This window comes from Xyrauchen texanus, chromosome 23 (assembly GCF_025860055.1).
Source record: "Xyrauchen texanus isolate HMW12.3.18 chromosome 23, RBS_HiC_50CHRs, whole genome shotgun sequence".
Lineage (NCBI taxonomy): Eukaryota > Metazoa > Chordata > Actinopteri > Cypriniformes > Catostomidae > Xyrauchen > Xyrauchen texanus.
Genome location: NC_068298.1, coordinates 33,477,590 through 33,495,156, shown reverse-complemented (window position 1 = coordinate 33,495,156; position 17,567 = coordinate 33,477,590). Strand labels below are relative to the sequence as shown.

At 43.7% G+C, this 17,567-nt stretch overlaps 1 protein-coding gene across 1 annotated transcript in view; it reads left to right on the top strand.

Annotated features, from left to right (window-relative positions):
- LOC127663293 (netrin receptor UNC5A-like) overlaps nt 1-17,567 on the top strand; it is a 347,540-nt gene that overhangs the window by 169,016 nt on the left and 160,957 nt on the right. The gene's annotated exons all lie outside the window — the stretch shown is intronic.

Here is a 17,567-nt window from a genome sequence, read left to right as displayed (position 1 = left end):
ATTATAATGTGATGGGTTTCAGTTAGATATATAAAAAAATTATAATAATTTTTGCTGCCAATTACACTGATTCTTGAGATAAGGGACATGTCATGCAGACAAAAATCATCTTTATTTTTAAAATCAAGAAATTCATAATAATTAAAATACTGGAAAAGTATAATTTAATTAGATTTATTTGTATTTAAAAAAAAATGCGTGCTCTATACTTGAAAGCGCATGTACAGTAACTTAACCTGTCCTCAGAAAGAGGTCACAATGTTAAACTGCCAAACAAAGTTTTTAAAAATGCAACAAATTTAAAAATATAAATATCAAATGAAATTTAGGGATCTTCAAGATATCAAACAATAAACAAAGTGAACTTTAAATGATAATTTCCATTAAAACAAATACTGCCTATTAATGTTGTGTCCTCACTTTTTGTCAACTTTGTTAGATTTTTTTTATAATCCTGAATAAATCAGACAATGCTATGGTCAGCTATAACTCTGAGGAGCCCATTCCCACTTCCTGCTCATTGCAGATGCAACAGTAGGACATGTGGTCTGGTAAATCTTATACATTTTTATATTTTAAACAAACAATGTTTAAGTCTCTCTCTGAGGTCACAGCTTCAACTTGTCAACTCCGTCATTCCCATTATGATAATTTCTGTTAGAATTGTGCGAAAATTTTGGCAATTTAGAAAATGTAGTATTAAACTAAATAAATAAATGTTTTGTCCCTTACGTCAAGAATCAGTGCTTAACAAAACCGTGAGTGGCTTATTATTTTTTTTTTATATAAAGTGACAACAGCAATATGATTCATTAGTCTATCCATAGATCTTCTATACCACAATAACAACCTCAAGTTTTAACCATAAGAGAGAGCGTAACAGTCAACTAGCATGTTACAACAGTAAGTCACTGTTTGCAGATACCACACTGTGTACAACAGAGCTGTAAACAGACTGCTAAAACTGCTGTTGTATCGTAGTGAACTCCACTCATGATTCATTTCAAAAGGATTATTGAGTGTAAAACATGTTGAAGATTAGTGGACAGGCAGTCATTTTAATAAGTGATGAGCTGTTTCTTCACAAAAGCAGTTTATTTAGTACACTCAGTCATCTCCTCCATAGACATCCATTAAAAACTACGGCCTTTGGTCTCCCCAGTGTACCACTCATAGAATGACTGTGGGACCGCTGTGTTATGCATTGCTTTCTAACCTTGTAGGCTCCCCTTGATAGAAGGCCTCTGGTCTAACTGTAGCCTGTTTACAGTTTCCAAGCAACATAGCAATTTGCAGAGTTAAGGGACATTCAAACTGAATGAGTCCTTGCGCTAAAAAAAGCTAGATGGAGGATCATGAACACATCCGTCTAGCGCAGGGGTGCCCAATAGGTCGATCGCGATCTACCAGTTGATCGCAAAGGCAATGCTGGTAGATCGCACAAAATTTAAATGTGCTTTCGATACACGTTTTACTTTTCTGTCTGACTTGAACTTAACGAGTACATTTTGACCAGGCGAGATTTTTGATTATTCAGTTGCCATGACAACTAGGTTTGCGCCCTCCAAGGTTTTCTGAGAACAGAGTGCGAAATTGCAAAGATAGCACTGTTTGAGACTAGCTACCAGCAGCTACTGCCCTGATTATACAAAACTGTCTGATTCCATTCAGTGCAAGTCATCAGAATAAGTTAAATGCCCTGTCTATTGTAATCTATTGTGCTGTAGGTGTTTTTGGTTTAGTGTTGAAACTGGATGATATCAACATTGAACATTATTTTATTATTCCATTTAGGGGATACATGCAGTAGTCCCAACAAGCATTTTTTAATTTTTTTAAATGAAACAGTTTTTTTTAGTTGGTAGATCTTATTGAGTTGGTCATTTAAAAGTAGATCATAATGCAAAAAAGTGTGGGCACCCCTGGTCTAGCGGGTCTACATAGGAAAAAAAAATCTAAAAACTGTGCAGATGGAAACAAAACTTTTTCAACATGAGTTGCCCCTAAATATAAAATGTGCAGTCACAGGTGTGCTTTTATGTGCATTTTACAATGGCTTTGAGCATGGATCATCTGATCAAATTTTGAAGTTCAAACAATCCATTTTATAAAGATTTTACAACAACAGCACATTGAAGTTGAACTGTCAAGATTAACAGAATTGCATTTCTCCAGCAGTGTTTCTCTGCTGTTTGAAGTTGCTTGCTTTTAATGTCAGCTGTATGTTGTTATTCCTCAGAGGTTTAATCAGTCTGCCCTCAGAGAGAGCTTTAAAGTGATGTAGCCAGAGCTTAATTTTTTTTTAAGTGGACACATTGCGTTTTGTTGTTATTCAGCTCTGTCTCTTGATTGATTGTGATCTGTTTACAACAACTCAGTTTCTCCCATCATATTGTTCCCAGTGCCTACAGAATAAGTGAATATCTTAGGCATTCTCTTAGGAGGAGGAGGAGGCAGGTACGGCTTGTCAACATTCAATGAGCAAATGTTTGTGTGTTTGTTTGATGGCCGTTGGCAGAGCCATCAAATGCATTAAAGGCATATGAGAATGCACATCATGTACGTGTGAGGATCCTAAAGTGATCTGTAACTTAAACCCTCCAATTCACAGTATGACAGCTGATTGGGAGATCTTACATGTGGATGACATGCTGCGGGGGAGCTGCGACAATTTCAGGGGAATGTTGCCTTTCTTAAGATGCCGGATATGCAGTAAGGTATTAGAGCAGACAGGCATAAACTCCTGTCATCTGTCTATACCACATACACAGACTAGACTATTAGCATTCTGTGTCTTTTGTCAGACAGTACAGTTGTATTATTTATTTATTTGGCTTTTGTTGCCATGAATCGCATTTTAAATACACACTGGCATTCATACTAACTAAAATCAGTTGGGTTAAAAATGACCCAACACATAGCCCAATGGTGGGTTTCTATAGCACCGACCCATTGTTGGGTTATTTTAACCCAATGCATTGGGTAGCAAGTTTTACCCAATAAATTGGGTTATAAAAGAATGAGTACATTGACACAGAAAGATGGGATCCCAAAAGTACCAGGCTGCATTGAGCACACAGGCATTATCACCCAGCTAATCTGGGGGGCACGAGAAGGCGACGGCGATCTGGCTGTGCTGTGGCTTGACCTTGCCAATGCCTATTGGTCAATCCTGCACAAGCTGGTGGAAACCTCGCTGATTCAACACCATGTTCCAGACAAGACTAGGGACCTCATTCTAAACTATTATAATGGTTTCAGTCTGAGAGTCACCTCTGGATCAACAACATCTGCATTTCATAGGCTGGAAAAAGGAATAATCACTGGGTTTACTATCTTAGTGATCTTGTTTGCCTTAGCCATGAATATGCTAGTTAAGTCAGCAGAGGTGGAATGCAGAGGCCCACTTACCCGGTCAGGTGTGCGACAGCCCCCCATCAGAGCGTTCATGGACGATCTGACGGTGACCACAACATCTGTACCGGCTGCAGATGGATCCTCCAAGGCCTAGAAAGCCTCATCAGCTGGGCCCGAATGGACTTTAAACCAGCCAAGTCCTGATCCCTTGTGGTGAGGAAGGGAAACGAATCCGACAAGATCCGTTTCTCCCTGTGAGGAGTCCAAATTCCATCAATCACAGAGAAGCCAGTTAAGAGCCTGGGGAAAGTCTTCAACAGCACATTTAGGGACACAGCCACACTTCCTGAAACCGGGAAGGAGTTGCACACCTGCATTGCTGCAGTGCTGCAGAGCTGCCAGGCAAGTTTAAAGCCTGAATTTACCAGTATGGCATCCTGCCACGACTCCTCTGGCCACTGCTGGTTTATGATGTCCCCATAACCACCATCAAGGGCTTTGAGAGGAAGATCAGCCACACCCTGCGTAGGTGGTTAGGCCTATCTCGCAGCCTCAGCAGCATAGCGTTGTATGGGAGTAAGAACAAGCTACAACTCCCCTTCAGCAGCCTGTCTGAGGAGTTCATGGTTTCCCGGGCAAGAGAGGTGCTGCTGTACATAGAGTCCACTGAGACCAAGTTCTCCTCGGCTGGTATAGATGTGAGGACAGATAGGAAGTGGAGGGCCCAGGAGGCAGTTGACCAGGCTGAATCGCAGCTGCGGCACAGTGTGCTGGTGGGGACAGTGGCTTCAGGACATGCAGGGCTTGGTTGTATCCAAAGACCTCGAAATGTCAAGGCCCAGTGAAAGGACAGGCATCGACTGGTTCAAGAAGAAATCCAATCAGGGGTGGAGGAAAGGCGCATCAGTAGGATGGTGGGGATGCGACAACAGGGGGAGTGGACTAGATGGGAAGAGATAATGGACCGAAAGACCTCGTGTTCAGACTTGTGGAAAGCAGAGCCACACCGGATCCAGTTCCTTATCCGATCAGTCTACGATGTCCTCCCCAGCCCAACCAACCTCTTCTCCTGGGGCCCTGGGAGAGGAATGTTATCGGTCGCGCCACGATCAGGTGCTAAAGGTCATTGCAGAAGCCATCAGCACAGGGATCTCCCTCAGCAGTCACCAGCAGCCAGCACAGCGCTCAATTGCATTTGTCAAGGCTGGATAGAAACCATCACAGAGCAGGAACCCAGCAGGGGGACTTCTGGCAACAGCCCGGGACTGGCAGTTAAGGTTGACCTGGGAAGGCAGCTCAAATTCCCAGAAACTATCACCATGACTACACTTAGGCCTGACATTCTGAAAGGAGGACACTTAGGTCCTCCTTTCAGAATCATCAAGGCAGGTGGTCCTACTGGAATTGACTGTGCCCTGGGAAGACCGAATGGAAGAGGTGTTTGGACAGAAGAGGGCCAAGTACGAGGAATTGGCTGGTGAATGCCGTAGCAGGGGATGGAAGACCCGCTGCCTCCCCATCGAGGTTGACTGCCGAGGGTTTACCGGCCAGTCACTCTTCATGGCCCTCAAGCTCCTGGGAATAAGGGGACTGCACAACAAGAAAGCCATCAGGAACATCACGGATGCTGCTGAGAAAGCATCTAGATGGCTGTGGATCAAAAGGAGTGATCCGTGGATCACACATGCTACCTAGTCACAAGTCAGGGACTGATCATCCCTGGCTGGGTCGCCTGGGCGAGGGTGTTTTATGTTGAAAGACCCGAAACACCCGATGACTCCAGGTTACATCACCGATGATGTGTCTAGGTCTCACCTGCAAGGTGTATGTTAAATCTGTGTAAATAAATTATAATGCACAAGTTACAAATATCTTGAAAATGATTGCAACTTTTAATTTAATGGAAATAAAGCATTATGGCTGGGGGGTGGCTCAAGGGGTTGAGCCAAGGTGGAATTGAAGGGATGGAAGTGGGCCTGGACCGTGGAGCAGAGCCAGGGCTGGACCGTGGTGCTGAGGCGGGCATGGACCGTGGTGCTGAGGCAGGCATGGACCGTGGAGCAGAGGCAGGCCTGGACCGGTGTGCAGAGGTTTGCTTGTGACATGGCATGGTGCAGTGTGGGGTTCGACTGAAACATGGCGTGGAGCAGACTGAAGCTTGGCTGTGACATGGCTTAGAGTATTCAGGGGTTTGGCTGAGACATGGCATGGAGCAGAATGGGGTTCGGCTGTGACATGGCATGGAGCAGGCTGAGGCATGGCTGTGACACGGCATGGAGCAGGCTGAGGCGTGACTGTGACATGGCATGGGGCTGACTCAGGTGTGGCGGTGACATGACCTGGAGCTGACTCTGGCACGTGGTGGATTAAAATGTTTTTTTGGGATTAAAAAGTCACAATAAAAGTGATAAATGTCACGACGTGAAAAAAGTCATAACCGTCATGAATTTAGGGGCTCAGAACTATCTGAAAAGTGGCTTCTGATTAGGATATCACCCAATGTCATGTAGATGCTGGCTATGGTGTAATTCAGGGGTCATGAACCTATGGTACGCGTGCCAACATTGGCAGGTGGAGGGGTAATCATTGGCATGCCAGTAATGGCGAAAGAGGAGTAGACTATATTTATATAAATTCCACACCTGCATTCCAATCTACATCTTGATGTAAATCCTTCCTCATGATTATGCAGCGTGTTTTCATCAGCTGAATGGGAAGCTAAACACTATTAAAGTGCGATGAGACTCGCAAGCAGCACTTCTCTTTCGATTAATCGCGCGAGTAAATGCGCCCGCTTTGCTTCGGTCAGACTACGGGATGACAGCCTACATTCCGTGTTTCATTTGTTTCTTTTTGCTTTCAGAACAAGACGTCATATAATAAGGAAAACACCACTATTAATCCTTCATCGGCACAGCCATTGACTAGGAAAATAAAAAATGACACTCCATGTCAAAAAGGTTGCCGATCCCTGGTGTAATATCTTGTTGAGTCCAATTTGTGTATTATATAATTTAGTGCCTTGCAGATATAACTTTCTAGATAAAATGTTTCATATTTTTCTGCTTTGTAGTATTTTAATGATACAGTGTAAAAATTACAATATACTTTTCTTTCAGTTGATGAAAAACTGCCGTGTCTGCAACACCGGATAATGAGTCTTAAAGCCGAGGCGTCTTACAATTTCTTTGCGCGTCGGCCAAATATATGAAATATTATGTATGATTTCCAAAAAAAAGTGTCGGGACGAACACAGAAAGTGAGGGGGAGCATCCCAATTAATAGTTTCTAAGCCACAGTTTAAAATAGGCTGGCTTTTTAGCAAGTGTTATGTCGGTAGCCAAGTGAGCAGCAATACAGCAGACCCAAAATTAAGGGAAAATTATTTAATTATTTAATTAATCAGCTATTATTGTATGTTGATAATGAAAACGAAAAGCGTTCATATAACGTGATATTATTAACTAACCTCTGTATCTTCTGTTGGCAGTGGCACTGGTCGACCGTTGAAATTGAAAATGTCCTCGCAAGACTAATTTTAACCCAACTAGGTGCGTTATAATAGAAACAACCCAATAAACGTTAGGAATAACCCACCAGAATGTCCCAATATGTTTAACACAGCTATTGGGTAAAATAAATAACCCAATGTTTTTTGAGTGTAATAATGTGAACTCGACAAATTTGGTTGCCTGCTGTAGCTCACTGTCACTCAGGAGGGTTGTTCGGCACTTGTAGGGTATATATGTGTCTGTCCCAGTGGAAACATTATGGTGCTTCATAGCATAAACCTTTCTTGTTTTCGAGATTAAGACATATTAACAAAATAGTGTTTTTTCCGTTTTTAATGGCAATTGCAATGTGGATTTTCCTTCACTGAAAAAATCATTCTTTTAATAATTATCTGACAATTTTGTGAGCAAATTTACACACACACACACACACACATAGACACAAACAAATAGATAAATTATATTAATGTTTTACTATTTATTTTACTTTTCCTCCTGTAAAAATATCTAAACATTCTTTAAAAAAGCAAAATTACATATTTTGTGTTGTTCACAGAGAATTCCAGCAAAATTTTGTAATGTTTATGCGTATAACAATAAAACAAATATTATCTTCCATTGGGGTAAGAAAGAAAAAAAAATACTCAAATGGACAGCAACTTTATTTTTACTTGTTTTACAATTTTGTTAGACAATAAACTTCTTTTCAAAGAATACATGAGTCAGTACAAGGCCTCAACATGACACTCAATTTCTCTTGCTTGTGTGTTGCTGATGAATGGGCAGCATTTGGCCGGAGATGAAGGACAGACAGAAGTCCAGCAGAATAGGTTTCCAAAGTTACCACATTGATCACCCCCAACTTCCACATTGTGCTTTCATTAGAGTTTTGAAAGGTGAGCAGCGGGAGACATCCACTCTTGTGCAGACTGAGAAAGTCTGCTTCAAATTTACAGCTGTAAAGTAAACTCCTAATTTTGTCTTTTGAATAGAAAAACAGCTCAAGGGAGTCACTTGACGCTACGTGAGGGTTGATCGTTTAGAGGCGAGCTCTGCCTAAACTTTGCGACAATAATCCTTTTTAGCCATATTATCTGGTGAGAACTGTAATAGTTTTGCTTGTTAAACTGTGCTGGGAGGGCCGGATGTCAAAACATTTTTAATCATCGGCCTCTGGGGACATTCAAAAGCTCTTACGTTCTCACACATCGGACGACTCACAGAATCAAGATGCAGAGGTCCAGTTGATAGTGACAGCGAGCTTCGTGACGGATTTCAGGATCAAATGAAAATGTAAATCTTGACCGACATGGAGAGCCTCACAGAAATATGTCGAGCGATCAAATCTATCTTTCCGCCCTGATCTCAAGAATAGATGATGTTGAAAAACATTGAGTCGAGTTTCGTTAGTCAGCCAAAAGAGAGCTACAGGCTCACCCGCCTGCTTCCAAGGCTGATGTGAAACAGCTGTGGGAAAAACATAGATAATATGGAAATTTGGAGCTGATGTAATAATGTTCTTTTCCTTGGAATCCCTGAGGGAAAGGAAGGTCAAAATATGGGGCTGTTTTTGGAGGGAATGGGCTACCCGGGGCAGGTGATGGACCCAATTTATACTGGCAAGATTTTTGTGGTCAGCTGACAGAGTCTATGTTCCACAATATCATGGTTTTTACGGAGTTTGCTAGTGCTACTCAAGTGAAGCAGGACTGATTCTAAGAGTGTAACAAATTACTGCACCAACAGTAAGCTTTGCACTGCTTCATCCCGCAAAGCTGAGAATTGATGCGAAGGATGGACAAAAGACATTTACATGCCCATGACAAGCTATAGCCTTCATTAATTCAATGGTGTGAGTGGGTAATTTTGCCTGCTCAGTGTCAACAGTACAGACTGCACATCGTGCATTTTACTGATGTAGCCTGAAAGTGTTTGTTGTTCTGTTGTCTTCCCACTGGCTCCTGTCTGACTCTTTCTTTTCTCTCTCTCTCTCTGTCTCTCCCTCTCCCCCTTTTTTGACTTGCTGTTGAGCTAATTTTTTCACGTTGTGGGTTCAATGTTAATGTTTGCTTGGGCCTATTATATTTAAAAAAAAAATATTTGATTGAACACTTTTATATGCAGTTTAATGGCATGGCTTATGTTAAGGAAAAAAAAACTATATGTGTGTGTGTGTGATATATATATATATATATTGAAACAAATTTTTTAACCACTCCACAGATTTTATATTAGCAAACTATAGTTTTGGCAAGTCGTCGACATATTCTTTGTGCATGACATGAGTAATGTTTCCAACAATTGTTTACAGACAGATCATTCACTTATAATTATCACAATTCCAGTGGGTCAAAAGTTAACTGTGCCTTTAAGCAGCTTGGAAAATTCCAGAAAATGAAATCAAGCCTTTAGATAATTTGCTAGTTAGCTAACTAGTTAGTTAGGAGGTGTACTGAATTGGAGGTGTACCTGCAGATGTATTTTAAGGCCTACCTTCAAACTCAGTGTGTCTTTGCTTGACATCATGGGAAAATCCAAAGAAACCAGTCAAGACCTCAGAAAAAATTTTTGGTTCATCCTTGGGAGCCATTTCCAAATACTTGAAGTTAACACGTTCATCTGTACAAACAATAGAATGCAAGTATAAACACCATGGGACCATGTAGCCATCATACCGCTCAGGGAGGAGATGCATTCTCCTAGAGATGAATATAGTTTGGTGCGAAAAGTACAAATAAATCCCAGAACAACAGCAAAGGACCTTGTGAAGATGCTGGAGGAAACAGGTAGACAGGTATCTATATCCACAGTAAAATGATTCCTATATCAACATAACATGAAAGGCTGCTCAGCAATAAAGAAGTCAATGCTCCAAAACAGTCATACAAAGTCAGACTACAGTTTGCATGTGCAGACAGGACAAAGATTTTACTTTTTGGAGAAATTTGCTCTGGTCTGATGAAACAAAAATTTTACTTTTTGGCCATAATTACCATCATTATGTTTGGAGAAAAAAAGGTGAGGCTTGCAAGCCGAAGAACACCATACCAACTGTGAAGCATCATGTAGTGGGGTTGCTTTGCTGCAGGAGGGACTGGTGCACTTCACAAAATAGATGGCATCAACAATCATGCCACGCTCCAAATCACTGAGATAAATTCTTTCCCTATTCTGATAGTTAATGTGAACATTTTCAGAAGCTCCTGACTCATTTCTGCTTGTTTTTGTTTCCCACTGCACTGCTGCCACACAATTGCCTGATTAGATAATCGCATGGATGATTGTTGGTGCCAGACAGGCTGGTTTGAGTATTTCTGTAACTACTGATCTTCATTCCTGAAAATTTTTTGGAGTATGGCAGGGAGTATCCTGCTGCAAGAGGCCACTGACATCAGGGAATACCGTTGCTATGAAGGGGTGTATGTGGTCTATAACAACCTTGTAGGGTGCTACTGGTTGTTTAGATCAATTTTACTATTAGAAATAACTAATAATTAATATGTATTAATCATTAATTAATAATTAAATTAACTAGTAGAATTTAACTCATTAAATACTATCCTCAGGGCACAACTCTTTGACAAGAGAAAAATTATTAAGTTACTTATCGAGTCTCATACAAATCTACCCTGAAGGTTGAATATTTTGATTATTAATCAAAATAATCAAAAAGGGGAGGAACTAGTCAAATTATTGCCATACGAATCCAACAGTAATCTGGTTACAGTTGGCTTCTAACAACAACAAAATAACAATACACAGAAGTAATATGGGAGTTCTTGACGTGGCAGAGGCTTTCTTCAACACAATATTCAAACAAACAACTAGGAGTACTTCTTATTATAATATAACAAGATTTATTATAATCAAACAGCAATGAACACCGCCAATAATATATGAATATAACACAAAAACATAACAGGGAAATCCTAACTAAATAGTGCAACTATATGCTAGTGTATGCATGTGTGTATGAGGGGGTGTGTCTAGATATGGCAACAAAGAATACAAAATAGTGGATTAAACTCCACATGAAGAACTAGTTTCAAAATGGAGGATCGGGTCCACATGAAGAAATAAGTTCAAAATGGAGGATCAGGTCCACATGGAGGACTAGGTTAAAAATGGAGGACTAGATAAAAAAGACGGAGCCAACGATTATTTGAATGTGGAGGGAAAGGAGGAAATAAAGATGCCTGGATCAGATCCAGAGCAATGGAGCTAATACCACACACAAAGGAACTGATGAAACAGGCGGGAGAATTTGAAACACCACCCTGAGTCGGACATAAACCGAGGTGCCGCTCACTCTGTGAATTTCAGTGAGAGAGAGAGAGTGAACAAACGGGTGCATGCATTCTAACTGAGGATAACCGCTTGTAACAGCGGAACTGAATCACTAGTTCAGATCACTCAAGAAACCACATTTCCAACACAAAGTCCAAGATGCCAGCGCAAGTCTGAACAGAAGGACGCAAAACTGATACGCTTTGCCCCCGAAAGCAAATCTGAGAAAATACCTATGTTTTGGTGCAATCTAAATATGGAAATAAGCATTCTTCAAATCTGATGTCACAAATCAGTCCTCCAGCTGCACATGTGGCATTATTTGCTTCTGCGTCAGCATTCTGAATTGACATTTCATCAGAGTGGAGTTCAAAAGTCTGAAATCTAGAAATTAATGCAAGCCGCCATCTTTTTTCAGGACCTGAAAAAAAAAAATGCATTCTCTCTGAGAAGAGGGAATCTCCTCTATTGCCCATTAATCTAAGAGAGAATAAATGTTACGAATCAGTGGGCTTCCCGAACAGAAACATCTGTCGGAACAACTCCACTAAACATAACCTTGCTTATAGTTCGAAGTACCCAGTTCAAAATGCCCTTCAGTTGCTGCCAAGCCATCAGACGGACATACAGAGGGATTAAAGATTGGCTCTTGCCTGCAGCACAACCTGTAGCCACTAGATGGTGCACTTGGCTTCCTTTTGGTGTATCTACAGCAGGGATGCTGACAGAATAAACCTTTTCCCTGGTATTTTGAATGGAGAAAATTTTATGAACATTGGGGGGAATTTTATTTGTGAAATCTTGTTCGCCACAAAGGCCCCAGCATTCTTTATGGGGGGACAACTTGTTCTTATGTTCATTGTGTGTGCTTGATGAACGTCGAATTCTGTTACTCATGTCTCGAGACATTTGGTCACGGAGACAGAGGCTGAATTCAGAATGTGTTTTTTTTATTGTTCGCTCCCCAGTGCAAGCGGTGGGGGAAACTGAACTATTTTCTGGCTGTTGGGTGTTCGAGGCGTGAAAAACGGTGAACTCAACCCGATGCTGTCCGAAGGGCAAACAGGAACAACATGGATACGTTTGTACTTTTCATTTTCATTACCTGAATGGGAGTTCACCCTTCTGTTCACCTTAAGTCCATCAGGCCCGCTTCTGGTGTCCTGCAGGCCGCTTAAAAGGGGCCGGTCCAACATACAAATGTCTATGCGGACATGCCCATGTTGGTGTGAATGAATGAGGACCCCAATCCTTCTGAAGTGGTGCAAAACTCGTGTCCACCGCTTTATTCGGTTGGGACGTTGCGAAGATACTGAACGAGAATGCACCAGAGCTGCAGCAGGCTTTTCTCTCTCTGCGAGGAAGCATTTGCTGGAACACGGCAGTCTGCTGTTTAACAGCATGGAATTTTTCCACCACTGACTGGACTGCATCACCGAACAGTCCGGATTGTGACACAGGGGCATTCATTAGAAAGGCCTTAACCTTGTCACGAATATCTGTGATCGTAAGCCACAGATGGTGTTCTGCCGCCATGAGGCCAACCATATTTTGACCAACTGCACAAGCAATATGTTTGGTAGCTCTTATTGCCAAATCAGAAGCTCAGCATAATTCCACGATGGCCTCAGCATCCAGTCCAGCTCCCTCATCTAAATCTCTCATAAAAAAGGCCTGGTAGGCTTGCAAAACTGCCAGTGTGTGCAAAGATGAAACCGCCTGGCCCAAAGCCCTGGTAGGCCTTGCTCAGCAAGGACGATGTAACTCTGCACAGCTTCGAAGGAAGAGTAGGCCTCGATTTCCATGTGGTTGCTAAAGGAGAGAGATGGGCAGCCAGTGAAGGTCCGCCTGCTGCTCAGCTCCCATCTCCTCAGCGTCCACGCTGGCTTCCCACGAGTCACTCAGCCACATGCCATTGGCAGACACACAGCCTGCACCAGCACGCGGCTTGACCGAATTTCCGAAGGATGCAAACATTTCACAGAGTCCTGACATTCATTAAATCACACTGTGAACAATCAGAACTCAAAAGGGAGAATAATAATGATCCTCGCTTCGACGTGAGTCATAGGTACAACATGGGGCAGACGAGATTGTGCTCCGAAGAACAGAAAATCTGACTCAATGGCACCAAAGTCAGTGCTTTTCTGGAATCCGTGACATAGCTCTCCAGGTGTGTCGCTTAAGCGCCAACAGTGTGTTTGGTGTGTTTGTATAAGGACTTCAGACCATGTGACACTCAGGGCATGTCCCAATGTGATTATGCAGCTCGAGTTCCTACGAAAGGGAACCACAGAGCATTGCAATGCCTCCATCCTACAACCGACATCGCCAGCAGGTAGGTTTGTCTTTTAAACCAAGCCTTAACAATCTAGAGGGACTCCAATACAAACTATGCAAAATCTTAAACTGAGTAATGTGTTCCCTTGCTTCCCTTGACATAGTTTAAAAAATATATATATTCTTTCCCACTACTTATCCTCTAATACCTTTTCAAATATCTTTCCCATAACCTCTTAAGAGCTGTTAAGGCCCCGTCCCCAAGACTATGTATCAATGAGAAATAATTCTCTAACGCTTCATGCCCCTTTCCAAAGGCCGTGAGAACCATACAGAGGGTGTCTGCAGCTTTAGGGGGCTGTGTACTACAACCCAAAATAGTACAAAGTAGATGGTGCAACTGTAAGTACCTGAAAAATTGGAACCTAGAAATCACAAATTGCGGTGTTATATTTTCAAATGATCTCAAAGCTCCGTTTTCAGAAAGGTCACCAAGTGTAGCAACATCCCTCTCCATCCATACTTTCCAGCAAAAGGGGACTTGTTAATACACAATTTGTGGTTCAGCCATATGGTTAAGGAAATATTTATGTATCAGAATTGAACATAAATAGTTTTTATTTATCAGTTTCATGAAAATAATTTCACAATGCAACAAAACCTAAATGTGTAATACAGCATTTTGTTGTGAGATTCATCCAAAAAAATCAAAAAGTTTTGTATGCTATCAATGAATTTGTCAAACTGCTAAGAGTCCTTATTTATTATCAGATTGTCAGACATCAGTGCCTTCAGGCAGTTTGATCTCATCGCAAGATGTTGTAGTTTGCAAATATCAGGTTATCGATAACTGTTTGGTACCTACCTGCTCGGTGCGTGTTTCCCTTAAATCTGCAGTGTTTACTCGAATGAAGAATAATGCTGCCAAATGTCCTTCCTCTCTAGTGTATCAGTGTCCACTATTGATTCTTTCCTGGGAGTGTATAGGTTCTCATTACCTGTCTCCAGTAACTTATCTCAATTGTATTTCTCTGGCTAGTTCAAAGGCATCTTTAGACTTTAACACACACACTGGATCCTCATTTGCTCTTCTGAGAAAACGTCTCGGGTTATGACTATAACCCTTGTTCCCTGAGAAGGGAACGAGACACTGCGTCGTTGAAAACGACTCTTTGGGGAACGCTCCTTAGCGTGCGCCTCTGAAGTATGAATGAAACTATTCCAATCTTGATTGGTGTTGCGTCATGACGTAACATGTGACGGCATAACCGGATGCATAAAAGTGACGCCGGCACACATACACATTAGCCTAGCGATGAAGCAAGCCGCTCTCAGGCCTTGAGGGGCGTGGCAGGACGACGCAGTGTCTCGTTCCCTTCTCAGGGAACAAGGGTTATAGTCATAACCCGAGACGTTCCCTTCCGAGGGAACTCGCACTGCGTCGTTGAAAACGACTCTTTGGGGAACGAATGCCCACTAGGCCACGCACCGAAAAAAGGCCTGCCCTAGGGTGAAACTGAACTCAGGCACTCAGCTAGGACGAGAGCACACGTGCGCCAGGCGTACTAGGGAGGTGCAGACTGTAAAAACCTGATGAAAGTGTGCGGGGTAGCCCAACCGGCTGCCTCACAGATCTCCTGGAGGGGTACTCCCGATAAGAGAGCCCTAGAGGACGCCATGCCTCTAGTTGAATGAGCCCTCACGGCCAAAGGTGAAGGCAAATTGCGCACCTTGTAGGCCGAGATAATAGCCTGAACAATACAATTACTAATGGTTTGTTTTGAGGCAGGGAGCCCCTTCTTAGGTGACCCAAAACACACTAACAGTTGGTCCGACCTCCTCCAAGAAGAGGACCTCTCGAGGTAAACGCTCAAAGCTCTGACAGGGCAGAGCAAATGGAGCCTCTCTTCTTCTGCCGACACATAAGGTGGAGGATGAAAAGCCTGCAGGACCGTAGACCGTGCCGTGTTAGACGGCACCTTAGGCACATAGCCAGGTCTCGGGTGTAAAATGGCTTTAACTCCGCCAGGGGCAAACTCCAAGCAAGCTGGCGTCACTGCCAGGGCTTGAAGATCACCCACCCTCTTTAGAGAGGTAATAGCTAAGAGAAAAGCCATCTTGAACGTCAGGTCCTTGGGCGAAGCCGACTGAAGGGGTTCGAAGGGGGCCAGGGATAACCCTTCGAGAACCACCGCCAGGTCCCAGGCAGGAACCCTGGACCTGGTTGTCGGTCTCATCCTCCATGTACCACGGAGAAAACGAATGACCAGCTGGTGCCTCCCCAGAGGCCCATCACTCAGTGGTGCATGGAACGCCGAAATGGCAGCCACGTACACCTTGAGTGTGGAAGGGGAGAGACCCGCAGAGAAACGATCTTGAAGAAACTCCAGAACTGAAGCCACCGGGCAGTTAACTGGATCTACTTCATGTTCTCTACACCAAGTGGAGAACACATTCCACTTGAGGCCATATAATCTCCTAGTAGACGGAGCCCTAGAGCTAAGTATGGTTTCAACCACCCCCACTGATAGACCAGCATTTAGGTACTGAACCCCCTCAGGGGCCAGACCCACAGTTTCCACAGCTCTGGACGAGGGTGGAAGACTGTGCCCCCCGCCTGAGACAACAGATCCCTCCTCAGAGGAATCTGCCATGGCGGAGCTATCAGGAGTGAAATTATGTCTGAGAACCATACTCGGGCCGGCCACATGGGGGCAACCAGAAGTAGACTGATGCCCTCTTGGCGGACCCTTTCCAGGACTCCCGGGAGCAGAGCGATCGGGGGAAATGCGTACAGGCGAAGCCTCGGCCAAGCCTGTACCATGGCGTCCAACCCCAGTGGGGCTGGATGTGAGAGGGAGAACCAAAGTGGACAGTGGGACGTCTCTCGAGACGCGAACAGATCCACTTCTGATGGTCCAAATTTGTCCCATATCAACTTCACCACCTCTGGATGAAGTCTCCATTCCCCGGGCCTCAGCCCCTGCCTCGACAGGATGTCTGCTCCCTGATTCTGAACCCCCGGAATATACATTGCTCTGATAGACAGTATTTTCCCTTGGGACCAAAGAATTATCTGATGCGCCAGTCTGCACAGAGGGCGCGATCTGAGTCCTCCTTGTCGGTTCAGATAAGCTACCACTGATGTATTGTCCGAACGTACTAGGACATGGTAACCCTTGATGTCTGGAAGGAAGCTCCTCAGAGCCCTGAACACAGCCAACATCTCTAGACAGTTTATGTGCCAAGAATGATGATGGTCCTGCCACAGACCCCTGGCAAAGCGGCCGTCCATGACCGCGCCCCAGCCAGTGAGGGAGGCGTCTGTCGAAACGGTTTTCCGGCGACATGACGCTCCCAACACTGGCCCTTGGGACAGGAACCAAGGTTTCTTCCATATTAGCAGAGAACGAAGGCACCTGCGCGTTACTCTGATTATACGAAATGGATTCCCGCTGGGGAAAACCCCTTGGCTTTCGGCCACCACTGGAGGGGCCTCATGTGTAGAAGGCCCAACGGTACAATGTTGGATGCCGCTGCCATGAGGCCCAGCAGTCTTTGAAATTGCTTTACAGTGATGGCCTGGCCTAGCTCTAACCCGGACACCATCGCCATAAGGGACTCGATACGCGCAGGAGACATGCGTGCCTGCATCGTAACCGAGTCCCACACAACACCCAGAAATGTTGTGCACTGGGATGGTTGTAACACACTCTTTTTGTGTTGAGTCTCAACCCCAAACTTCGAATATGGCCAAGGACGACATCTCGATGCCGAACCGCCATTTCTCGAGACTGGGCCAGAATGAGCCAGTCATCGATATAATTCAGTATGCGGATGCCCTGAAGTCTCAGAGGAGCAGGAGCTGCATCCATACATTTGGTGAATGTGCGGGGAGAGAGTGCTAGGCCGAACGGAAGAACCCGATATTGGTAAGCTTCGCCCCCGAAAGCGAACCTCAGGAACCTCCTGTGACATGGAAGGATGGGTACATGAAAATAGGCGTATTTTAGATCTATCGTGACAAATCAGTCCTCGGATCTGATCTGACTCACGATGACAGGAATGGTAAGCATTTTGAACCTGAACCTCCTCAAAGGCCGGTTCAAAACTCTGAGATCTAAAATCGGC